The sequence below is a fragment of the Triturus cristatus genome, chromosome 1_2, assembly GCF_964204655.1.
Source record: "Triturus cristatus chromosome 1_2, aTriCri1.1, whole genome shotgun sequence".
NCBI classification, from domain to species: domain Eukaryota; kingdom Metazoa; phylum Chordata; class Amphibia; order Caudata; family Salamandridae; genus Triturus; species Triturus cristatus.
Genome location: NC_140580.1, coordinates 364,835,297 through 364,859,291, shown reverse-complemented (window position 1 = coordinate 364,859,291; position 23,995 = coordinate 364,835,297). Strand labels below are relative to the sequence as shown.

The following is a 23,995-nucleotide window of genomic DNA, read 5'->3' as shown; positions in this document are numbered from 1 at the left end:
ACGGTGGGTGGCCGCAACCCACGTTGACTCCGGGGCGGCCGTGGTGCTGAGGACACACATGCGGTGCTCATGCCTCGGAGCGTACCCGCACATGTGCGTGTTGGCCCCAAGCAGCAGACACACACTGGAGAGTGCTAATTTCACCTGTGTACTCGGCGGCCTGGCCCCGGCAATGACGGAGTCCCCAGCATACTCCTCAGCACCAGGGGGAAGCTCAACACATGGTCCGGTGCCCCAGACATGCTCTGGCTACACTGACTGGGAGTGAAGAGAGGTGTGAGCCTGGACTTTACCATCAGCGTGCCTACATCAGGGTGAGCAACAGCGCTGAGAGTTGGTTGGCATGAGTGATTCCCCCATTACACTGAAACCACAGTCTGACTATTAGCAACTGAGGAGGGACTCCTTTGCAGGCATCACCAGCGGGAAGGCTCCTCTCCTAGACCTTGTGCCAGAAGGGTGTGTGAGACTCTTGGGTATACCTCCAAGACTGATTGCACTATGTCCACAATTCCACCCATTGAAACCTTCCTAGAGGAGGGCTCACCATCTCCCCAAGCACCCAAATGGAAGGAGTGGGTGGAGAGGCTGATCCTGTTCTTTGAGGCCACAGGATGCGCAATGACCAGAAGAGGGCCATGCTCCTACACCTAGGGGGGAAAGACATCTACAGGATCGCCAAGTCGCTGCATGAGCCAGCTCCCAAAACTTACCTCGCCCTCATTGGAGCCCTGTTGGTGCACTTTGAGCTCATGGCGAATCAAGATTAAAACAAGTGGATGAGTCAATTGACACATTTCATGCCCGGTTAAAGGACTTAGGAAGCACCTGTGAGTTCAATGATGAGGTGGACGAAATCAGAGGTCAGATCATACAGGGCTGCGCCTCTGCAAAATTGAGGGAGAGAATTCTGGATGAATCCGGCAAGCCCCTCGCTGACATTCTAACCCTAGGGAGGACCAAGGAGCTGTCGCAAGCCCGAGCAGCCCACATGGAAGTGGCCCTACACTCACCAGTCAAGGTAGAACCCGTTAACGCGGTGACAACACGCCCAGTGGCCACATCAAGTCAGAGAGAGTCGGGGAAACCAACGAGCTGTGGGTACTGTGGAGAAAGCCCACACCGTGCAACGGACTGTCCTGCATGTGGGGAAAAGGGTGCTGGGTGTGGAAAAATGAACCATTTTGAACTAGTGTGTCGTTTACGGTAGAACAGTGGATCGCGGCTGGCAGTCAATCTCATCCCGGAAACACCAAGTGGAAATAGTGACATGGATGATGATGACAGAGAAGAGCAGGTGGTCCATACAGAATACATGATAGGAGCTGCGGCCCAGATGTCTCACCAGCTGCCGCAATGCCATATATGGGTTGAAGAGCAGGACATCACTGCCATCATAGATACAGGGGCCACCATCAACATCATGTCATCAGAGCTCTACATGGTGATGAAGCAGACTCCAGTACTGGACACCACAGCTATCAAAGTCTTCTTGTATGGACAAGACAAACCCCTGCTGATGAGCAGGAAGTTTAAGGCGACGATCTCGCAGAACTGGAACTCCGTAAGGTCACAGGTGTCCGCGGCCGAAGATGGCCAGGGCATGCTATTAGTTTGCCGCGCTGGCGAAGAGTTGGGAGTGGTGACGTTCGCTTTTGGGATTCACCAAGAGACAGTGTGACACATCCTATCCAAATTCCCAGACGTATTTAATGGGATTGGAAGATTGTGAGGGAAAGAAATACACCTCCACATTGATCCCACCGTTCTGCCAGTAGCCTTACGACACAGACGTGTGATGTTTCACCCGAGGCCAATAGTAGAAAAGGAACTGTCCAATCTGGAATCAGCTGGTACCTTTGAGAAAGTAACAGGTCCGAACCCCTGGGTATCTCCCATTGTGGTTACTTGGAAGCCCAAGCAACTGGGGGAGGTGCGGATCTGTGTGGACATGAGGCTACCCAATGCTGCGATAAAAAGGGAAAGGCACCTCACTCTAACAACTGACGATCTGATTGGGGAACTGAGCAGAGGGTGCTTGTTTTCTAAGCTTGACCTTCAGTCGGGATACCACCAGCTGGTGTTGGACAAAGAGTCATGTTACATCACAACCTTTTCTACCCACATCGGCCTCAGGAGATATACCCGGCTGAGTTTTGGAGTGTTGAGCGCAGCGGAAGACTTTCAGAACGTGATCCATGAGTTGCTGATGGACCTTCCAGGGGTGCTAAACATCAGCGATGATATCCTTATCTACACCAAGACTGTTGCTGAACACAATGCTAGGCTGACGCAGGTACTTCAGAGGATCCAAGAATTAGTCCTCACGCTCCAACGGGATAAGTGCGAGTTCCTCAAACAGCAAATCCAGTTTTTTCGCTATGTCTTCTCGGAGGCAGGAGTGACTCCAGACCCTGACAAAGTGCGCACCATAAAGTTGGCCCCTGCCCCGACTAGCATCACCGAAGTACCAAGCTTCCTTGGCAGGGTCAATTATTGTGGCCGCTTTATTTGGGACCTGACCACCCTCACACAACCTCTCCGAGAACTCACAAAAGGCTCTGTCCCCTGGAGCTGGGGTAATGAGCATGAAGCAGCGTTTCAAGTGGTCCATGATGCCCTGTCCGCCAACACGGCCCTGGCTTTCTTTGACCCTTGAAAGTTGAGTATGGTTGTGGTTGATGCTGGACCAAAGGGACCTGGAGCGGTATTACTGCAAAGGAATCGGACAGAGGAAGACTGGGTCCCGGTGGTGTTCGCTAGTCGGTCGTTGACAGACACCGAGCAGCAGCACTCATAAATAGAAAAAGAAGACATAGCCATCCACTGGGGATGTTGCCACTTCCACTTGTACATGTATGGGCATCCTTTTGTCGTGGCCACTGACCATAAGCCGCTTCTCTCACTATTTGGTGGAACTGCCTCAAAACCGCCCCCACTCATAGAGAAATGGATGCTGCAGCTGCAGAAGTACAACTGCTGTGTTGAGTACCATCCAGGAGCTCAGAATCCGGCTGACTACCTCTCTTGTCACCCCTGGGCGGCTACCCCGGCAGAGGAGGATGATCCAGAAGATACGGAGGAATATGTCCGATACATCACCGCCAGATCATGCCCCATTCAGTTGTCTATGAAGACATTGGCGGAAGAAACCAGACGAGATGAGTGTCTCCAGCGGGCCACAGGGATTCTGAAGCATGGCCGGTGGCAGAGTGCGTGGAGCGAGTGTAAGGTCCTCACTACTGAAGCAAAAAGTATCATGGAAAGTCTGTACAATGTCCAGCAGGAGCTCAATGAAGATTTCACTGGATACTTACTTCGGGGTCATCGCCTTGTAATACCTTCAGCTCTGACTGACATGGTAATCCAACTGGCGCATGTTGGTCATTAGGGAATGGTGAAAAACAAGACTCGCCTGAGGACAAAAGTATGGTTTACCCTGATGGATGAAAAAGTAGAAGAGGTGGTGAGGACATGTCAATGGTGTCAGGCCACTGGAGAAAATAGTTCACCAGCCCGATAATTACTGAACCTCGACCTTACCGCCCCTGGGAGTGTGTTAGTTTAGACTTTGGGAGTCTCCCGGATGGGAGACACACCTTCATGCTGATTAATGACCATTCAAAATATCCTGAAGTGGAAATACTACAGTCGTTGACTGCCAGTGAGGTCATCCCAAAGTTGGAGAAAGTGATGGCTACTCATGGGCTCATACAGGATATACGAACTGATAATGGCCCTCCATTTCAGAGACAAGAAATAGCAACTTACCTATCGTCTCTAGGAATCACCCACAAAAGAATAACTCCACGGTGGCCGCAAGCGAATGGCGAAGTGGAAAGGTTTATGCGCACCCTAAAGAAAGTGATACGCATTGCACATGATCATCACCAATTCGTGAGTTGGCCTTTTTCTCTTTTCTTTGGGTGTACAGACAAACGCCACACTCTACTCCGGCCATCTTTCCATGGGACGAGTGGTTGTGGATTCAATTCCCCATCATCCGAGGTGGCATCAGGAGTCTCCCCAGGAACTGAAGATTCAAGCACGTCGACAGCGTTGCAACGATCATACCAGTCAGCAATGGTGATCTCGATCCTCTATCATGAAAGTGGGTGATCTAGTTCTCCTCCAAAAGCGAGTTACGAACGGCAAGTTCAGTCTGCGGTATGAAAAGGTGTCTTGGACTGTCATGCATCTGAACTGTACCCGAGTTACTGCCCAGAGGGGTGGGGAGTCAGTCACCAGGAATGTGTCTTTCTTCAAACTCTTTCATCCGGCCCGTGAGGTTCCTCTTGAAGCAAGCCAGCTTGAGCCTGGTTGTGAGGTGTCTCCTGATCAAGATGAGTGGGTATGCTCTGGGATTGATTGTCTAGAAGTGAAGAGCACCATTTCTGAAGTGCTGCTGACTAGGGTGCCATCTCCTGGGGACTCCCTGAAACTCAGTCCTTTCAGTGTGTCGGGAGGCCGGGGAAACTCTCAGTACTGTTTGCGAAGAAATCCAGCATCATCCTGCCAGCTGAAGGACCATATCATGTGAGACTGTTGCATATATATGTTTTGATGTGTGGGGTTTTTCTTGCAGAATGTAATGTGTAGTTTTGATACTGTTTGGGGAGCCATGTGGTGTCAACCCTATGACGAAATAGGCGCGACCCCGGGAGATTGTTCTATTGTTGTTGGGTTCCGGGGTAAAGTTATGATACGCCCCTAGGACTGTGAATCCCAGTGGTTAAGTCTGAGGGCCACATGGGCATAGTAATAAATAGTAGCCCAAGCGGACATGACGCCACTGAGGCACACGCGACGGCTGAATATCACAGCAATGTTGCCTCAGTGTGTTTAATGTGCCTTATGCCTGCGTGCTGCGTGGCATTCTGGTCTAAGCGTGAGTCCGGTGTGCAACGGTGTCCGCTACCAGCATTGTAGCAGGAAGACCACAGCATCCAGGCCATGCCCCTTCGATTGTCATTTATGAATGTTTGATTCGATATTGTTTGGAATCATTACGGCCTGAATTAGCTAAGCATGTGTAATAAATTGAAATGTGTTTAAAACAGTGATCCCCCAAACTGCATTTTGCCCAGGGCCACCAAAATTCTAAAGACGTCACTGCAATGTTTGTGATAATATCATCAAAATAAATAGTAAAAACCGGACCACCGGACTATGACACTGTCCCACAATCAGCTAAGACAACTACCCACACACTGTCCTTTTAGACCAGCCCTTGGGGCACTGCCTGATTGCCTTGTAGGCCAGTGTTTCCCAAACTGTAGGTCTGGTAGAACCAATTTTTGGTGGGTTGTGAAAGTCCAATCAATAAAAAAAGATGCCTGTAAAATCTATATTTATCTGGTAACATTCACTGCACTTCAAAGACAGATGTCAAATGCCAGGCTTAGTCTTCTGACAAATTTCGGGCTATTTTTATAGCATGGGGTTTGATGTTTACAAACTCCTCTCACTTTGTAGTCAGAGAAAGAAAAGTAAAGTGAGTTATGTGACAATCTTGCTGGGTAATAGGGAGTGTGAGAGGAAAGGCTGTAGGATGTAATTTTTTATAACGCAACAAAATGTAAATACCTGTAGAGAGCTAGAAAATTAAAAACGAAGCACTTTGTTTTGTAATTCTGAAGTATGATGGAAACAAAGCTTTTAATAGGATCAAAACTAATCAAGACACTTTACTTGGTGATGCACAATTGATAAATATTCACTGAAATCTACTTTCCACACATTATCATGTGTGTGCAACATAATTTTAACCTACTGCAGCTGCCCCCCCCCCCCCCCCAGCACCGTGGGGGATGCGGGGGCTGTGTTACGCCCCTGCCAGACACAGTGAGCCATGTTGTTTGCCACAGTATAAACCATGTTGCTTTCAGACCCACACTGCTGTCACGAGCTGTGTTAGCCTCATTTTGCATTTTTTAAGATTATAAATACTCGCAAGCAACGTGCACAAACATCCGCTCTTTTTTTTGTAAATTCAGCCTTCTTATCAAAAATAATGTCTTCTTCTAATCTCGGTTCACGGTGCCAGGTATTGTCTGTGGAGAAGAGCCGGACACATATTTCCTGGTTTTACCAGATATGCATTACATTTTGACAAAACAGATTTTTTTTTCATATCCGCGTTTCCCCAATCCCTTAGCATTTAAGATAAACAGGAGGTACGTTGGGTTTTAATCAATCTTTGACGCTCCTTCCAGCAGTGAGGCAGAGGGGAGCAAAGCCTAAGGCTGTTGCCTTGGAACGCTATTACAGACTGTAAACCAGAGCCCGTGAGTACTCTTGGGTTTAAAACTCTCACTGTGTCACGCTTTATTTACGCCAGTTATGATACTTTAAATTCGTATAGCATGAAACAGCCACTAATGTTGCAATATAGCGCTCACACTATCTGCAGTGAGGGATTGCAGAAGGAGCTGAATGCTTGCTAGGCAATGTGTGTTGTTGTAGAGTGACCTAAGTGGGGAGAGTCTGGCGGGGCATGTGAGGTCTTGACATCATCTGGTCGTGGGTCAAAGATCATACATTTGCTGTGATCATGGTATGCGTAGAGATGTGTGTAGAGGTATTTGAGACGATTAGTGCAACTTTCATCCATGTGCATGTTAAGGGTGTGTAAAATTTGCATTTGAGTAATTTCACGAAATTTCAGTAAAGCTAAGCGAAATTTCCAAAATGCAAGTTTTTAGTGTTAAGTGCGTCTGCCTGTCAGAAATTGACGTGAGAATGACCTTTGAGCTAAAAAAAAAAATAGTGCAAGAAGCACAAGTACTGTGAACAAGAGTCACTCAGGTTTTACATTTTCCCGTTGTTCTCATGCTCCCCGTAGGATTCTTTACCCGCACATCTTCCAGTTATGCCATGTGGTATAATGGCATAATTTCACGTAAAAAAAATAATGCGAAATGCAATGAAATGTAATTGAAATTTTATTTTACCTGGGCCTTATTGATGTGCCACATACCTGCGCGAAAGATCTGTGTGAGTGGTAGCTTCAGCCTGCTCCTTTTAGTGCTCTGGTCCAATCTGAGGAGTTGGTGCCCCCCCTCTACGGATCCGTGTGCTCCACAAACGACAGGAAAAACACACATCAAGAAATGTACAGACATCTTGAGTGGATGGGCTTATGAGATCCCGACATAATGGTGACGGTGCCACCTTGGACAATCCATTGACTCCTAAATAGAAGATGTATGTTCCCACATAGAGACAGAGCGAAGGTGCAGTCCAAGGCCGCTGTTGACACATCCGTAGATGTTCTTCTGCTTCACCCAGAAGCTGTGACATTGCAACCCCAAGAAATTAATCAATGATCCAGGATAATGGACTTTTGATTTGACGAAGATAAGATTAAGGTGCAATCCAAGGAAAAACTAGTGACAGGCTTCAAGAAGAGGTCTTGGGGTCAACCCGGATGCGGATTTGATGTAAGACAAGGAAACCTATAAATTCCTCAGTAAAGATTTTGGAGGGACACCAAAAGTGTAGAAGGCCCCTACTAACCAGTGCTGGTGAGATTTAGGAACACTTGTGAAAGGAATGTATTTAAATAAACAGAAAAATAGCGAGCCTTGGGGGGAAGGTCAAGTTAAAATCGAGAGGGTAAAAAAGCCAAATCACATTGAACAATGCCATTCACTCTTACAAGTAGCAGAGATGCCTCATGTGTGGCTGAGGCACCATTTTGCAATTCAAGGAGACACAGTCACTATATGCACAAGTAGAGCAAGCATAAAGATATGCTGGCCCATTCTATGCCTGAATATTTTGAGCACACTTTCAGCTAGCTTTGTATTGCATGAACGTATTTCCCCTTGTCCCAACCAACCCCCCGCCATCCCTATATCCTTAAACTGCAGGTTTAAAACTACCCGCATCCCCACTGCTCGAGGTGCCTGTCGCCCCCGCATCCCCCAATAGTGAACCTTACCAAACTTTAATGTGCAGGTACTCCATCCAATCCCCAATGGAAGGAGCGTTGTGAAGATGGTAGGGTATGTGGCAGAGCAACAATGGAACAAGTCTATTTTGCACTAAATGTTTTGCTTATTAAGCAATGAACCTAAGTGATTTTGGTCTACTTTTCACAAATTAAAGATGGAATAAAATACTTAAGCCCTGGAATCCATTTTTAAGTAAATACCAAAAATATTGGAGCTGAATTTGCTGCATTTTGCTCAATGCTTTCTGTATGACTGAAACAACTATTTTCTCCTTGTGATGTAAACAGCAAAAATGCCGCTCAGTTGTCATTGTGTATACCAACGCTTCATGTTTTTATAAAAATTCAGCACAACAACTATACATTAGTATTGAATTCATCAGTGGAGTAGCTTATTTTTCCGACAATTTACAGGTCGCTTTTTAAACGCTCTAATTAACCCTCAATGTTCTTTACCTAACGTTAAATGATGTTCTGTTGAAGTGAAGATTTTGCTATTTTGCCACCATTTGTTCTTAATTTTATCGAGGATAATTCTAACACCCCTTGTGGAGTTAAGACTTGATTGATACAAAGAAATGCTATGTAATATTTTATTAGTACCCCTTCATAACACCTGGTCCTGTAGCCAATTTATATTAACATTTTAAATTAAAATGCCACAATGGTAAATCCACCGCTCCGATTTGCTTTTTGTTTTTTGCAGAACAAAAATAATGGCCAATTACATTTTTGCTGAAAATCACTGTTGCTGAAAAGTGCTCCCATTGTATTGTCTGAAGAACATTTGGCAAAACAATCCCCCACCAATAGTATTGGGATCTGTAAATATGGAGACCGATTCAAAAAATGCATTTGTGACATGTAATGGAGTATTTCAACAGTACTTTCATGTACTACAAAATGCTATTCATAAATCTACAGCTGGACCTCTCCTATCTTTTCTGTGTGGAGACGTCCAATAAAGAGGCAGAGATCTCTACACACAAAGGTAAACGTTTACATAGTTAATGTGGGAGGGACAAGAAAGAGAAAATGGGGAAAACGTACTAAATGGGAAGGATTCAGAGAAATTTACGGAAGGTTTAGAGAGGGACATGCTAATACAAACACCCACAAAAGGTTAAGGCGATTCCAATTCATAAACTACACCTCTAAAGATACTACTGCCCTAGATATGTAAAAACAACTATCTGATGGTGTTGCCCTGACGCTGTGGCGAACTCTGGGACCCATTTAAAACTTATCTGCAGCTCCTTGCTGTAGCTCTGGCTGCTCCTGGACCCATTTTCTCCCACCGTCGCCTTGCTGAAATCGCGGCCGCCGAGTGGAGACAACTACACACCCCAGCCTCCCCTGCTCCGGTGGGCCAATCAGGTGACGTTATTCACGCGCCCGGAGGCGCTTTAAATTTCTGCATACCTCCGGGGAAGCGGGTGTTGCCCTGACGCTGTGGCGAACTCTGGGACCCATTTAAAACTTATCTGCAGCTCCTTGCTGTAGCTCTGGCTGCTCCTGGACCCATTTTCTCCCGCCGTCGCCTTGCTGAAATCGCGGCCGCCGAGTGGAGACAACTACACACCCCAGCCTCCCCTGCTCCGGTGGGCCAATCAGGTGACGTTATTCACGCGCCCGGAGGCGCTTTAAATTTCTGCATACCTCCGGGGGAGCGGGTGTTGCCCTGACGCTGTGGCGAACTCTGGGACCCATTTAAAACTTATCTGCAGCTCCTTGCTGTAGCTCTGGCTGCTCCTGGACCCATTTTCTCCCGCCGTCGCCTTGCTGAAATCGCGGCCGCCGAGTGGAGACAACTACACACCCCAGCCTCCCCTGCTCCGGTGGGCCAATCAGGTGACGTTATTCACGCGCCCGGAGGCGCTTTAAATTTCTGCATACCTCCGGGGGAGCGGGTGTTGCCCTGACGCTGTGGCGAACTCTGGGACCCATTTAAAACTTATCTGCAGCTCCTTGCTGTAGCTCTGGCTGCTCCTGGACCCATTTTCTCCCGCCGTCGCCTTGCTGAAATCGCGGCCGCCGAGTGGAGACAACTACACACCCCAGCCTCCCCTGCTCCGGTGGGCCAATCAGGTGACGTTATTCACGCGCCCGGAGGCGTTTTAAATTTCTGCATACCTCCGGGGGAGCGGGTGTTGCCCTGACGCTGTGGCGAACTCTGGGACCCATTTAAAACTTATCTGCAGCTCCTTGCTGTAGCTCTAGCTGCTCCTGGACCCATTTTCTCCCGCCGTCGCCTTGCTGAAATCGCGGCCGCCGAGTGGAGACAACTACACACCCCAGCCTCCCCTGCTCCAGTGGGCCAATCAGGTGACGTTATTCACGCGCCCGGAGGCGCTTTAAATTTCTGCATACCTCCGGGGGAGCGGGTGTTGCCCTGACGCTGTGGCGAACTCTGGGACCCATTTAAAACTTATCTGCAGCTCCTTGCTGTAGCTCTGGCTGCTCCTGGACCCATTTTCTCCCGCCGTCGCCTTGCTGAAATCGCGGCCGCCGAGTGGAGACAACTACACACCCCAGCCTCCCCTGCTCCGGTGGGCCAATCAGGTGACGTTATTCACGCGCCCGGAGGCGCTTTAAATTTCTGCATACCTCCCGCGTCGCGGGACAGCGCGCGGGCAGTGCCGGGCTAAGCCCGGGCAAAGGGCGGGCCCTCTGTGGCCCTCAGAGGCTCGAGGAGACTGGACTGGGCCTATCTATTTATCGATTGTGTTAAAATATTTTTTATTATTTGTATTATATTTTTCTGGTGTGCACATTCTCCTTGTGATTAGGAACCCTTCGTCACTCTCCCTCAAATATTTCATCTTTTTTTAATTTTAACATATATTTATTGTATTCTTTTGGGGTTATAGTACTTTGTTATATAAAGATGTCAGCCAAAAAACTACGGTCCGGGAGAGTAATAGGGGATAGGGTCTGTATAATGTCAAAACCCATTTCCCCTAGCAACAGATCTTCTAGTAATTTGCTACTAAAGGGTCAGTCCCTGCTGCCTCAATTTTGGGAGAAGACGGTATCTAGCAGGGGGAAAAAAGATCAGTCAGACATCCCTCCTCCTGAAGATCCCTTCCCACCGCCATCCGATAGGTCAGGAAATAATGGGGATGTTTCTTTTTATCCTAAGACTGGGCAGCAAACCAATGCGCCTGCCGTCTCTGCAGAGTTTCCCCTTGCTGACCCCATTGGAGGTCCACAATTAATGACGGACAGTAAGGGAGTTTCTCAGTTGTCAAGTATTGACCTGGAGCTCTGTGGTCGATACTTAGCTGACGGTCCTTTGAATTTACCTGAAGTGATTAAACCCCCGACTGGTGTGTCTTCCTCTGGTCTCTTTCTTTTTAGTAGTACCCCTTCTCTAAAATTGCCAGATATTTTTTCTCAGTCTAATTTTTCCATGAGTCCACTGCTTAATTTATCTGACACTGGTCATAAGGGTCTACTCGGTTATGATAAAGTGGAAAAACCGATTTCTGAATCCTTGATCGCATTGGAACATCTGCTGGCATCCATCCTACAGTTATTGAGTAAATTTGTGGGAAGTTCCGATTGCATTCTGGAATCAGTCACCCAGATACTAAAAGCTTTAGTGTTAAAAGCTCCGGAAAAGGTTCCTGATGTTGTTTCTAAAGTAAGCCCTCTGGGGCATGAGTTGGGTAGCGTGCTCTTAAATGAAAATGAAAACTCAGTTCAAAATAAGCCCCCTGTAGCTCCCATTTTACCCGTATCTAATTGCGCAAAGCTTTGCGACCTTGAAATTGAAGAAGAAATCATTGAGGTTGCTGCTCCAAATCTTGAAAGAGAACTATTTTCAATCTTTTTACCTGAATCAAAGGGATCAGGGGGGGTTGAAAAGGGAAAAATTAGAAAACAAAGAAAGAATCTAGGAAAAAAGAGGAAACCAATCCGTAGATTCAGAAAGAAAAAGCAGAAACAAATCATTTTTGAGGATTCCCAGGTCTTAGACTCTAAGTTCCAAATGACGGGAGAATTAATGTGCAAGGAGGTGGTTTCCCATTCTTCTGATATCTTAAAGCTCTCAGTCCCGGGCACAGAAATTATTTCTGATTGCCCTGGGAATGGTCCCCCATCGGATGTAGGGAGATGGGCAACTCCCCTGCCCGAGGTAGAATCGCCTGGGCGGTCTGTAGCTCTTGATCCTTTTGCCCCCGTTTTTCCTGCTTTGGATGTGGGAGAGGTACGGCCCCAGCATTTGCCCTCAAAAATTCCTGAAGTCTATGTAGATACATTTACAGTAGATTTTTTACCCTTATTTGATTCAGACTTATCCCTAAATAGAGCATGGCTACTCAAATATTTTAAGGATATTGAGAGCCTAAAATTGATTCAATCTAATGATATTGATTTAGTCTCTATATTGGGAACAGCGTCCGCTCCCTTTGTTAGGGTAAAATTCTATTCTAAACTTATATTAAACCTTATTCTACAACAGGCCGAGAGTTTTCAGTGTAGGGGAATTGATGTTTTACCTGTTCTCCCCTTTGGGAGAAATTGTTTCCCTCCAAATAGACTTTCTCAGCAGGGCAATGGTCAAGATACTCTCTTTTCCCTATATGATGAATTAAAGATTTCTGTTTCAAAAAATACACGCCGGGTGACTCAGGTAAAGCCAGTTTCGCTTACCCAGAATATTCCCCCAAACAATGAAAATTCTCAGTAGAATTGGTTGCCTGGGGTTTTGTCTACTAAAACTTTAGACAATCCTAAGCTTTTTCAACATCTTTAGCAATAGTTTAAAAGTAATCTCTTGGAATGCTGCTGGTATTCATAATAATGCTGAGAAATTACAGTATTTATTCTCTATGAAAGCTAGCATTATTTGCCTCCAAGAGACCTGGTGTTCTAGTAGTTTATATGCAGGAAAAGACTATTTTGTCCTCGAGGCAAGGGCATTACCTTCAAAGAAAGGGCATGCAAAAGGTGGTCTTGCGTGCCTCTTGTCAAATAGATTGAAATGGAATTTTACACATTATGTTGATCCAAAGAATCTCTTTCAGGCAGTGACCCTCTGCTCGCAATCAAGTTGGGGTACCAATACTTCATTAGTAATAATAAATGTATATATTCCCCCGGATGAATGTTTTAATATTTTATTGAAGCAAGTCTTTTCATACATTAAACAGCTAAAAAAGCTAGATCCATCCCCCCATGTACTGTTAGTTGGCGATTTTAATTGTAAGGTTTCCAACACTAGTTTAGAGTTATTCAGAAATAAATGTAAAGAAGAAGCCTACCTTATCCCTCAGATTCTCTTCCCTAATAAAATTAAAACTAATAAAAGAGGGAAGTTGTTATTGGAAGAACTTTCTGCAACTGAGGGGATAATAGTGAATGGTAGGCTTCCCTCCGATTTTCCTGCTAACTATACTCATAGATCCCCCTTCAGTCAGTCAATCTTGGATTATGTAATTATTGACTATGATGTCTTTTCTCTAGTAAAAGATCTGGTAGTCTTACCGACATTATTTAGTGATCACAACGTGATCACTATAGATTTGTCTTTATTTTTTCCAAATTCTGACTCATGGCATCTTAATAGCGATATATTTAATTTTCATAAGAATACTGGAAGATGTTTCTGGAATTTTAAAGCCAGGAAGGGTCTGAAGTGTATTTTAGGAAAAACTATCCTAGAATTGATCTATTGGCAGGGTTCTGAACTGACTCATTTCGAGGATTTTATGAAGGAGGTTATTCGAGTTGCTAATAGATCCTCCTTTTCCAAAAAGAGGAGCTTTGTTCCCAGTTCGCTGATCCCTTTAAATAAGGCAATAAACAGGTTAGTGCGGGAACAATTTCTGTGTAGATCTACTGAATTAAAAAACAAAATATATTTGTTAAAAAGAAGGAGAAGTCGCATCAAGAAGAAACTTAAAAAGGAAAAAGAGGATTCTCTTTGGATCAGATTAAGGGAGGCGGTTGTTCATGGCAATACTAGAAAATGTTGGTCTCTCATCGGAGAGGGTTGTGGAGCTAGAGTCAGCCCTCATCCTATTCCTATTGCCGAATCATTATGGGTGTCGTTTATCTCCGCCCTTTATTCTGGGAATGGCGTAACATTTGAAGGTGAGTGCTCCTTAGAAGCTCCGAGAGATGTTGAGCTTTCTATTGAAGCCCCTTCAGAGAAAACCATTGAAATGGCTATTAAGGATATGCGTTCCTCTGGAGCTATGGGGCCCGATGAACTTCCCATTTCGATACTAAAGTTAGATCCTGTTCTATGGAGTAAAATCCTCTTTCCTTTATTTAGTGCTTGCTTTTCAAGTAAGACTGTGCCATCCTCTTGGAAGGGGAGCATTTTGGTGCCCCTGTTCAAGAAGGGCGATAGGAATAATCCAATGAACTATCGTCAGATAGCTCTCCTTGATGCTATTGGAAAAGTCTTTTCCAAATGCCTTCTAGCTTTAATCACTGATTGGGTCGAGGCGAATCAGATTTTGCCTCTTGAACAAACGGGCTACCGCAAAGGGCATAGTACTTTGGATAACCTTACAGCCCTGCAGGTTATCCTGGACAAATACGTAAGAGTTCGGGGTGGAGGAGTCTATGCGGCTTTTATTGATTTCTCTACAGCATTCGACAAAGTGGATCGTCCTCTGCTGTGGAGAAAGCTAGCTATATTAGGTATGCCCCCTCTTCTATTAGACCTAGTACGATCTCTACATTCGGACACTTGGTGTCGAGTGTTACAGGGTGGAGAAAGGGGACTCTCGTGTGCTATTCGCTCCACTAATGGTTTAAAACAAGGTTGTCTTCTGGCTCCTCTGTTGTTCTCCCTGTATATTGCTGATCTTCCAAACTCGCTCGCATCTTGTGTTGGTATAGCCCCGGTAGTGGGGGGTTATACTATAGCCTGCCTTTTATATGCTGACGATATTTTAATTTTAGATTTAACTCCTAAAGGCTTAGCTAATCGTCTGCAGGCTTTACATGATTTTGCTGAGTCCCACTTTTTGAAGATAAATGCCTCAAAAAGTAAAATTATGTGCATCACAGGGAGGAAAAAATCCAAATCTGAGAATTATGGTTGGTCAGTAGGTGGGCAGAAATTAGAAGTGGTTAAATCATATACCTTTTTAGGAAGAATTGTTTCAGCAAACCTGAGCGAGAGGCAACACATTGATAACAACTCTCGTAAAGCCCTGTCTCAAGGCAAAAGCTTGAGTTCTCTTTATTCCGCTACAGGGAGAAGACATTTTGCTCTTTTATTAGAGGTTTATAAGGCAAAAATCCCCTCAACCCTCCTATACGGAATAGAATTGATGGATTTAAAACACTGGGGCTTCCTTCATATGATTGAAGGAAAATTATTAAGGTCTTTAACCACCCTGAATTCTGCTTGCTCTACAGCTGCTCTTAGACTAGAATTTGGTCTGCGTAGCAGTTGGGTACAGGGCCTGTCTGCATTAGTACGTTGGGTCGCCAGCCTTGCCAGAGGAGAAATGGGGACTTTGAGATCCCTTCTCAAGAGAGAATTATTGGGAAGTTTTAAAGAGCACTCTCAAATTGTTAAGAATTTCAGAAAGGCAGTGGCACTTCTTGAATTAGATGAGAGTTCTATTTTTATTATTCCTTCTTCCCAACTAAAATCTCTTTTGAAGCAGGCTTCTTGGTCTCTTTGCTTCAGGAGGGATAACGAATCCATGATAGCTAAGAAGCGAAGTGCCCTACTGTGTAATACTTACTCTAGGAAGTTTGTTCAACCTTATGTATTTTGGAATTTAACACATGGTATTCGGAGATTTTGGTTTCTTTTGAGGCAAGATTTATTGCCGCTTAATTCCCTCTTGGCTAAATGGTATGGGTCTTCCCCCCTATGTAATCTCTGTAATATGTCAGCACAGGATCGTACTCATGTATTGTTTATTTGTCCTGCTTTACGTTTACTTCGTTTAAGGTGGTTAAAATCAATTTGTCTACAATTAGGAATCCTTGATGCGAATTCCTTTTTAAAAGCTTTATATACCCCTCCCAATGAAATGTTTTGCTTCAATATTTTTAACTTTTTTAAAGGTTTTTTAGATATTTATTGATGAAATGAGGAGGATTGTGTCATAGTATGCCCTTTTTGATGGAGAATGTTGTAATTGTTTATTTTTTCTTTTTATGATGGAATATGTATATGTATTTTGTGTATTTTGTTTGTGTGGCCCTCTTTGTAGTGCCAAAACATAATAAATAAATTGAATTGAATTGAATGTAAAAACAAATGTAAATGGTCTCCAACCCATCCTTAAAGTAAATCAGTAACCACACATGGCCAGTGACAAGTGCTGCAAAACACTTCCAAAGAAAACAATTGAGGCAGGAAAATAAATGACACACCTATAGACCTAGGGGTCGATTACGATACAGTTGGGAAAGGCTCAGAACGGCATTCGGTTCGTCGGAATCCAGTGGCAGCTCCTTGAGGGAGTGCTACAGGGCGGTGGGGCGGGCAGGGGAGGAGCAGGGTTGGGGGTAGTAAACTCCGGCATACGGCCGAATGTAGTCTCCAATCTAAAACATTCTGACCATCAAAGGCAACATACACCTTACCTCATATACATGTCTTAGAAACTTAGAGTTGTGGTAAAATATCCTAACGTATCTATTCTCTTCGAAATATACCCACAAACATTAATTTAACATTAGGCTCCATCTATTGTTTTTTCCAATGCTGACTGAAATACACATCAGAAACAATATTAAAAGTGTACTGAAATCCACCATAACATCCACTTTCTTGCTTCCTATTTAAATTATACATTTGGGAGGTTTATAATGGTTTTCCGCCAAATGATAATAGCATCTGAAATATCCACACTAATTTCTTGCTCTGCGTTGGTAGATCTGGTTTCTAGATTGGAATCCACATGAATACTCTATTCTATGACACACTCCTCAAACTCACCCACATAATCTTCAACCTTACTTCATTGAGGAACCTCAACTTTCAATCCAAGAACCATGTTGTCATTAGAATCTTCAAGAACAGCCAAGTCAAGTCAAGTCAAGAGATACTTTATTTCGAATTTAGTATATAAATTCATAAAAAGTCACATACATACAAAATTAAAAATCACAGACCAGTTAAAAAGAAGTAAAGTACCATTGACAATTTAGCAATCCATATCCGCTCTTGATTTCATAGTAGATTTTAAAAAACGGACAATAAAATATATACAGTCCATATGCAATAATTGTAAGAACATTAAAGCAGGTTTAACCTGGGTAAACTTCATTTTCTTCAGCATTGGTGTCAGGTAAGTTTTCCTTGGGACAGAGTAAAAGTTGCAAAAAAACATAAAATGTGTTAAGTTTTGTGGAGACTGCCCATCACACCCACATACCGGTGACATCTGTCCCCGGTGACTCATTTTAGGTCTAGCCAGTAGGAGATGAAATGTATTGCATCTAAATCTAGTTAATAAAATTTTTTCATGGGTTGTGAGAGTAGTCAGTAGGTAGGGTTCAGCAGTATGGGTGGTTATTAGGGCTATATGTGATCGGACACTGGGTTTAGTAAGCTCAATCTCTTCCCTTCCCTGTGTCCTATAATTCAAAAAGAGGGATTTGACCATTTGAATATCTTTTTTGTGGATCTCTTCAGGTTTGGAAAACAAGGAACCCCTTCCTATTGATTCGAATCCCTGTTTGATATAAGAAAACCACGGGATCCGTGCCTTGTTCTCCAGAGCCAGACAATCCCTAAGTATTTCATGGGTCAAGGGTATGTCTTGGTTAAGCCAACATTGAAGCCAGAAGGTCATGGGACTCATTGCTAACTGGTCAGCTATATAAGGTACACCAAGTTCTTCGTGGACCACCAAGTTAGAAGTACTTGATGGAACACATAAGAGTCTTTTTAAGAACTTGTTTTCCTCGACCTGTAAGGGGTTTATCTCAGCACGTCCCCATAACTCGCTACCATAGGTAGCTATGGCAACGCTTTTTGCTCTATATACATTAAGCATGGCCCCTGTTGGTTTCTTCCCTATTTTGGAGGCAAAGTTAAAGATTGCTGCATTTGCCCGGACCATCTCCCCCCTTTTTTTGTGTATGACGGCATCCCACTTTAATTTGTCGTCGAATAATACTCCCAGATAAGAGAAAACCCTAGTATTGGGTATTAAATCTCCCCCTGTTTTGAAAATAAAGGTCCTCCCTGGTCGTTTGCCCAAGCTCATGATATAGGACTTTGTACTGTTTATTTTCAGGTCTAGCTTGGTCATAAACCCGTGGAAGGAGTTTAGTAGGGTCTGGAGCCCATTTTCAGTTCTAGACAAAAGTACAGCATCATCCGCGTACAGCAGGACAGGGATACCCCTTCCCGCTGCACGCGGAAAATCTGCACCAGTCTCTACCAGGGTCCTCTCAAGATCGTTGATATAGAAGTTAAATAAAAATGGAGCCATAATACAACCCTGCCTAACACCTTTCCTGATGGGAAAGTCAGATGTAACTTTTAAATCCTTCACGTACCTGACATTTGCTCGTGTTGAAGAATGCAGATCCCGTAAAAAGTTGATCAGCCCCACGTCAACCCCTCTCGCCTCCATGGCCACCCAAAGCTTTGATCTATTGACACAATCAAAAGCTGATGAGAGGTCCATGAAGGCGAGATGGAGCGAACCAGTTTTCACCACAGTGTATTTATTGAGTAATAGGTACAGGTTAAGACACTGTGTAGTGGTCGAGCTTCCTGCGTGGAAACCGTACTGGCAGTCTGTTAAGATCTTGTTTTCAACCGCCCAATCCTTCAGCCTGGTTAGAATGGCACGCCCCATTACCTTCACGACCGAGTCTATAAGTGATATTGGTCTATAGCAGCTCGTGTCGTTTCTATCCCCTTTTTTAAATACCGGCACTATGGTGGATAATGCCCAGCTACTTAAACAGCCTTCTGTGGCTGCCGCATTAAATACCGGGCAAAGAATAGTTGCCCAAAAATGGGGATCTGATTTATATAGATCTGAGGGAATCCCATCAGGCCCTGGAGCTTTATTACTGGTCAGGCCCATTATTCCATCCAAAATCTCCGATTCAGTGAATGTTATGGCAGGCGTGGCTCTACAGCTCACTCTACTATCATTAAGATCAATCGAGCAGTCAAACATTGTTTTGAAATGATTGATCCAGTCACTTTCTCCAATGTGAGCCACCAGTCCATCACCTCCCACTTGTTGAAATAAGGGACCATTTACAATCTTCCAGAATCTTGTACTGTCTTTTAATTTGCTGCTATCTATTAATTCTTCCCAGGCCTCTTCTTTTAATGACGATTTACGTAACGCTAGGGTATCCCTGTACGACTTCCTCAAATTGCGTACCGCTACAGGGTCTCTGGGCTTTTTTGTAAGTGCTTCTTTTAGTAGTCTAGCAGCTTTTGATCAGTTTTTATCAAACCATTTGGGGCCATAGTTACCATTTTGACCAGAGTTTGTTAACAGTAGTTCAGATACTTTTGTGGATAAACTGCCAAAAGCATCAAGGATGGATCTTGCCGTTGTTCCTACGGTTTTACAGGTGTCAATTTCTTCCAGGCAATGGATCTTTACGTTTTCGTTAAAAATGCTGGGCAATATTTGGGTCCACTTTAACCTCCTTTTCCCATCAGTGGGTCTTAATACTCCTATGGTTGATTTAGAGCCTATAGAATCAAACAATATACCACCAAGGTAAACCGACAACGGATTATGGTCGCTAAATTCATTAATTAAGATAGTAAAATCCCCTAAATGGGGAGTTAAGGCAGATGAAATTAAGATATAATCAATAAAAGTACCAGTCCCTTTGCCTATGAAGGTAGGAGTGGTATACAGTGTGGACGGGCTCATGTGAGACATAACTGACCCCATATCAAATTCACACAGCAAGTCATTTAATTCATCACCGTGTGTTGTGTGCTCAAAGTGAAAACCAGATATTAGTGGGCAGCCTAAATTTGCTAGACAAGTGATAGAGGGATTCCCACATGGGTGAATATTGAAGTCCCCTGTGATAATCAGATTATGTAGGATATTGGCCATGTATTTTCTTATAAATGTGGCCAGGGACTTGATATTTCCTCCTTCTTCTACTGTAGAAGGGGAATTGTAAAAATGTATTATCCCCCACTCTGCGTGTCCCTTCCTTAGAGTAATTGCTAGGATTCCGGGATGAGGATGAGTAATCATACGCACCTCGCATTTAATGTCTAATGAGACATATGTTACGAGACCTCCCTTGGGCCTGCCACTGGCCGAAGGAGAGGCCGAAAGAAAAAAGGTCTGATAACCATCTAGATAGTAATTATTATCCATATCCCATGTTTCCTGCAAGTTAATGATCCTATACTGGGTAACAAACGCAATCCAGCGAGGATCGTTACTCTTCCTGGCCAGCCCAGCAATATTCCAGGATAGAATGTTCTTTTTATGGGCCGAAAAATTATCAGTTACATTTTCTCTACTTTGTGCCTGTATAGGAATTTGGGAATCTATTTTGTCTGGAGCCTGAGAAGTTAGCCAGTCACACTCCTCGATGTCTGATAGAGGCTGAAATCTATTCCTTATCTCTAATCCTTGAGGAAGAGGGGGGTTAACCCTGTTCCACAAATGTGGAAGTCGATTATTTGATTGGCCAAAAAAATTCTGTCTTGTGATGTCCCTTAATTGTGTAGAATCTTTCCTATTATTATCAAGTCTGTGTGACCACGGTTCCTAAGGATAGAAGTATCTAAGGGACAAAATCTCTATGTTAGAGCCGGAACCCGAATAGCCCATTTGAAATTCCTGTAGGATTTTTTTGGTGGTGTGTGGGTTATCGAAGTTCAAAACAATACAATCACCGTCATAAGATTTAGTCCTTTTGCCTATCCATTTAATTCTACGGGCCATAATTATGAATCTATTAACATCCTGCCCCCTATATATATTGTTACTAAACCATTGATTCAGTTTGTTTTTAAGTTGATCAAAGTCTTCTGTGACCCCTTCCTTCAGCTGGGGGACATTACCTAGGATCACAGTATAAGGTGCGGACTCCCATGGTAGATCAATCGAATGGGGTCCCTGCGGATGATAATCGGGAGGTGTCCGTTCCTGGCTGATCATAAAATTATCAGTGGTACTATGGTGTTTATTAGATTCCTATGGTCCCTGAATAGGTCTAGCTTCAGTCAATGAAGGAGGTTGAACGGCTATGTTAGTTGGAACCTCACTTCTCACTACCGAATCAATCTTATGAGCCTTAGAATTGCCACTTGAAGATACCTCTTCACTGGTATTTGGAGCAATATCTACTCTGCTGTCAGATTTCCCCCCACTGTTCCTCTCTATAGTTGCTAGTCTGTCCTCTATACTTATAAGCTTTTTTAGGATCGGATCCAAAAGCTTTTGCAGTAGCCTTTCTAGAGTTTCAGAGTAGCCCTCGTGTATCTGATTACCCTCAATAACTTTCTTAGTTACCTGTCCCACCCCGATATTGTTGGAAAGGTCAGTAATTACATTGCCTGTTACCCCGCCCTCATTTCCATGTGCACCCACTGGCTTGTATTCCCTTTTTCCCTTCTTTCTGGGGTTTGGTGCCTTGGCTGTTTTATTTTTACCCTGTTTTCCCCTGGTGATCATCCCTTTATCCACAGTTGCTGCTTCCTCAACCTCAGGTATATCCGTCTCCTCATGAGACATCGATATAATAGGCGAGGACCCCTCAGTAGCACCTAAATCTGATAATAAGAGGAGTTCTGGTGTAGCTGATAGCCTGTTCGTAGAGTTAAGGGGTTCTAAAGAAAGTCTGCGTTCTGTATCCAGGATCTCCTGAGTCAGTACTGAGTTAGCCCTTGATAAAAATGCATCCAGGGTATCCACCACCCTATTACCCAAGGTACCCTTGGCTTTGTTCATTTTGATTACAGGGAGCAAACGTTTCGAACAACGGAATTTAAGGGTACAAAAATGATCAATATATGGGCTAACAGTCCAGCACAGATGAAAACAGTACCTTTAATTATTGTTGGATCTCTTCAATGGCACTCATGTAAGACACTCCAGCCAAATAACGTGGCCCAGCCCAGCCTATTCCGGGCTATGACGGGCAAGGACGGGCCCGCCCTTGGCCCGGGCTTCGCCCGGGCGCTGCCCGCGCGCGTCCCGCGCTGCGGGAGGCGCTCCGATGATTTAAATGCCTCCAGGTGCAGTTGTCCGGCGCGTCACCCTCGCAGGGGCCTCTGGGGGCTGTAGTTGTTTTAGAGCGAGTGCCGTTCCCCTCACGGCAGCGCTACTGCTGGTAGGTGGCAGAATCAGGGTGGGGGCCACAGGACTTGAAGTGCAGCCTGCCGGTGGGCTTATGGTGATGCGTGAAACCTCCGGTGCCTCTGAAGCGCGTCCCGCACTGCGGGAGGCGCTCCGATGATTTAAATGCCTCCAGGTGCAGTTGACCGGCGCGTGACCCTCGCAGGGGCCTCTGGGGGCTGTAGTTGTTTTAGAGCGAGTGCCGTTCCCCTCACGGCAGCGCTACTGCTGGTAGGTGGCAGAATCAGGGTGGGGGCCACAGGACTTGAAGTGCAGCCTGCCGGTGGGCTTATGATGATGCGTGAAACCTCCGGTGCCTCTGAAGCGCGTCCCGCACTGCGGAAGGCGCTCCGATGATTTAAATGCCTCCAGGTGCAGTTGACCGGCGCGTCACCCTCGCAGGGGCCTCTGGGGGCTGTAGTTGTTTTAGAGCGAGTGCCGTTCCCCTCACGGCAGCGCTACTGCTGGTAGGTGGCAGAATCAGGGTGGGGGCCACAGGACTTGAAGTGCAGCCTGCCGGTGGGCTTATGGTGATGCGTGAAACCTCCGGTGCCTCTGAAGCGCAAGAACAGCCTTTTCCTGCTCAAATAAACTTTCTAAGCTCTTAAATACCACTTCTTACACACATACACATAGGAGAAATTACCTAGTTGACCTCTTTTAAAGCATTAGTGGTTGTAACAAGGCATTGCTTTCAGGACAATACATGAAATTTGGAACCACAGAAAGTACACATATTTTTTAAATCAGTATAGGTCAGTGCTCTGTGGCAGGCCCTTGAAAGTGACCCCTTCTCGAATTATGGTAAATATATGAAGTCTTCACTACAAGAAACACATACAAGACTTTTGGCATCTAAACTTACAGTACACAGCGTTCTGCAGTTCCATCAATAAATCTGCTAGATTGCACTCCCTTATTGACGATAAGTATAAATTCACTGCTCGATCCCACGCTTGGATGACATTACAATCGTATGACACCTTAAAACAAGTAGCATTGCTTAGCACGACCTACCCAGCACATCTAAAGGGTAAACTGTTGCCCATCAGGCTTGGGGTCCTGCCATCTCTGGCTGATCAAACAATATGGAAACACAAAGGCTCTAAATTGTGCAGATTATGTGATGCCCCAAAGTAACATTATGCATCAGGTTTGCATATATCCAGCGTTAGAGAAGCAACGGAATTTACTGCTGAAATCCCTATTCGACAAACAGGGGATTCGAACTTGTCGGTTGGCCATTATAAAGTGTCTCAATTCTACAGATCCCCAGATTAATTGTAAACTATTGTGATTCCCGGCACCACATTGAAAATTAACCTCTGGAACAGTATAAACTGCTGAGACTTTGGGTGAGTTCGCCGCGCATTCGAGCTTCAGCAACCAAGTTACCAAGACGTCTAACACATTCTGGCACTTCAGGTTCAACTGGTTGAGCAAGAGATGATATTTTTCTAGGTACTTTTATTCTATAAAGATTGTCCAGTTTTTTCTTTTTTTATTTTCTAAATGTATACTAAGAATCTTTTAAATGTGGTTAAAATCAACTTTTAGTGCTTTTCAGCACTTTACCAACAGGCACAAAGGGGCATATCAGCAACGAGGCGATATAAAATTATCGCCGCTTTTACGTCCGTTTTCGGGAGAAAAGCGGCGATAATTTTATTGCCTAATTAGCAAGGTCACGCTATCACGTGAAACCTTGCATTAGCGTCCGGATTCTTAACGCCCAGCTTTGCATCTC

The 23,995-nt window shown here is 44.7% G+C and overlaps 1 protein-coding gene across 1 annotated transcript in view; it reads left to right on the top strand.

Annotated features, from left to right (window-relative positions):
• The first annotated feature begins 6,186 nt into the window (after nucleotides 1-6,186).
• LOC146867373 (pulmonary surfactant-associated protein D-like) overlaps nucleotides 6,187-23,995 on the top strand; it is a 71,601-nt gene continuing 53,792 nt past the window's right edge. Inside the window, exon 1 of the mRNA XM_085604672.1 lies at nucleotides 6,187-6,287. The gene's annotated coding sequence lies outside the window, so the exon portion shown is untranslated. The remainder of the gene's footprint in view (nucleotides 6,288-23,995) is intronic.